This window comes from Anolis carolinensis, unplaced genomic scaffold, assembly GCF_035594765.1.
Source record: "Anolis carolinensis isolate JA03-04 unplaced genomic scaffold, rAnoCar3.1.pri scaffold_10, whole genome shotgun sequence".
Taxonomy (NCBI): Eukaryota; Metazoa; Chordata; class Lepidosauria; order Squamata; family Dactyloidae; genus Anolis; species Anolis carolinensis.
The window spans coordinates 5034791-5038002 of NW_026943821.1; positions in this window are offsets into that span (position 1 = coordinate 5034791).

Here is a 3212-nt window from a genome sequence, read left to right on the forward strand (position 1 = left end):
TTTCCATGTACAACAATCTATGGTACCTCTTGCAGTTTCCACGCTGATTTCTCTCTATTCTAGTTTCAATGTAGTCATGAGTAATGAATAATATAACAATAATATAATAGTAATGATAATATACTACAATAATAATAGAATAGAATAGAATAGAATAGAATATATATATATATATATATATATATATATATATATATATATATATATATATATATATATAAAAGGATAAAGTTGCGGGCGCAGTGACTATAACAACAAAACTAAACATCCCAGAAATACGAAATTTGGCAACACAATGCAAAAGGCTTGCCTCCAGGTTACAACAACACAAACACACCACAAAACCACAATCCAGACCCACAACACTCACAACAACACATCATGCGATAACAACACAACTAAACGCCCCAGAAATACAAAACTTGGCAACACAATGCAAAAGCCTTGCCTCCCAGTTGTAACAACACAACCACACCACAAAACCACACAGGACCCACAAAACTCACAACAACGCATCGTGACTATAACAACACAACTAAACGCCCCAGAAATACGAAACTTGGCAACACAACGCAAAAGCCTTCCCTCCAGGTTGTAACAACACAACCACACCACAAAACCACAATCCGGACCCACAAAACTCACAACAATGCATTGTGACTATAACAACACAACTAAACGCCCCAGAAATACGAAACTTGGTACACAACTAAACGTCCCAGAAATACAAAACTTGACAACACAACGCAAAAGCCTTTTCTCCCGATTGTAACAACACAACTACACCACAAAACCACAATCCGGACCCACAAAACTCACAACAACGCATCGGGACTATAACACAACAAAATGCCCCAGAAATACAAAATTTGACAACACAACGCAAAAGCCTTGCCTCCCAGTTGTAAGAACACAACCACAACACAAAACCACAATCCGGACCCACAAAACTCACAACAACGCATCATGACTATAACAACACAACTAAACGCCCCAGAAATACAAAACTTGGCAAAACAATGCAAAAGCCTTGCCTCCCGGTTGTAACAACACAACCACACCACAAAACCACACCGGACCCACAAAACTCACAACAACGCATCATGACTATAACAACACAACTAAACGCCCCAGAAATACGAAACTTGGCACACAACTAAACGACCCAGAAATACAAAACTTCGCAACACAACACAAAAGCCTTGCCTCTCAGTTGTAACAACACAACCACACCACAAAACCACAATCCAGACCCACAAAACTCACAACAACGCATTGTGACTATAACAAATACAACATTTGACAACACAACTCATCCACCTCCCCAATCCCTACATTCACATTTGGCCTCCAAAAAAACAATTACAATAATAACAATGACAACAACAACAACAATAAGAATCAACACCATCACAGGCAAGAAACAGCCAGGCACTGAGGCTGAGAGGCCAGTCAGTGCTAAACTGGGCCTCCAAAAAACAATACAGTAGCATCTAACTTATCCAACCTTCATAATCACTACAACAACAATAATAATAAACACCTACACAGGCAAAAAAAAAAAGACTATTGTACCACAATAAAAATATAAACCGCACTCAGCAGAATCAGACATTACAATTAACAACAAACCAAAGACAACAGGGATCTCAAGCAATTATCAATCAACACAAAAATTGAAGAAGGTAACAGACTTCAAATACTACTACTAATGTGAGTATAAAGAAGGGTGGAGGTCACAGCATCAATACAACCTAATGTAGACTGACCAACACCACCAGACTAAGCCACAGCAACGCGTGGCCGGGCACAGCTAGTATATATATATAAATGTAATGTGCATAATTCCCATGGAGTGAACAACAAAATCACTGGACAAAATCACACCAAATTTGGCCACAAAAGACAGTCATCCAATCAATCTGCATGCGGCAGCGTGTCAGCAAAAATGACTAGGCGTGTCAGTGCTGACACGCATGTCATAGGTTGGCCACCACTGTCCTAAACACTTGGGAAGGGTCCGACGTGTGATCCAATACATAAGCCAGCATAGTGATCTTGTTTACTGTGTACTAATCTTGTTGTGTATCAAATAATAATAATAATAATAATAATAATCCATAGAATCATAGAGCTGGAAGAGTCCTGCCAGCCAGGAAAAGGACGATCAAAGCCTTCCCAACAGATGACCATCCCGTCTCTGCCTAGTAGTAGAAATAATAATGATACTAATATAGAACTATAGAATATTAAGAGTTGGAAGAGACCACATGGGCCATTCAAAATATGCCTTCTGCCAGCCAGGAAAAGCACAATCAAAACCCTCCCAACAGATGACCATCCAACCTCTGTCTAGTAGTAGTAATAAAAGGTAAAGGTTTCCCCTGACATTAAGTCCAGTCATGTCTGACTTTGGGGGTTGGTACTCATCTCCATTTCTAAGCCAAGAGCCGGAGTTGTCTGTAGACACCTCCAAGGTCATGTGGCCGGCATGACTGCATGGAGCGCCGTAGTAGTAATACCGTAATAATAATAATAATAATAATAATAATAATAATAATAATAATAATAATAATAATAACGTTTATTCTTAAGAAGGGATATTCAATCCAGATATTTGAGAATTAAAGAGAGAGAGGGAATTTCTTGCCACTTTCCCCATGTCTAGGAGGGGCTTTTTCCTCTCATCTCTATATATGTCTCTTGCTCTGATTTTATTTTAATTTGGAGTTTTTCCTATTTACAATTTTAGATAAAAAATTCTAATAAAACTCAGAAAAAACTAATAATAATAATAATAATAACAACAACAACAACAAAAAAAAAACAACGGGTGACGTGCCAAAAGATCTCAGCCAGCATTTGGAAACAATAGACACTGACAAAATTACGATCTGCCAACTGCAAAAGGCCACCCTACTGGGATCTGCACGCATCATCCGAAAATACATCACACAGTCCTAGACACTTGGGAAGTGTTCGACTTGTGATTTTGTGATATGAAATCCAGCATATCTATCTTGTTTGCTGTGTCATACAATATAATAATAATATAGAGTCATAGAATCAAGGAGTTGGAAGTGACCACATGAGCCGTCCAATGTAATCCCTACTCTACAATGCAGGAAAAGCACAATCCAAGCACCTCCGACAGATGGCCATCCAGCCCTATTTGGGATTCCTTCCAGCTTAGAGTCAATATCAAACCAAGC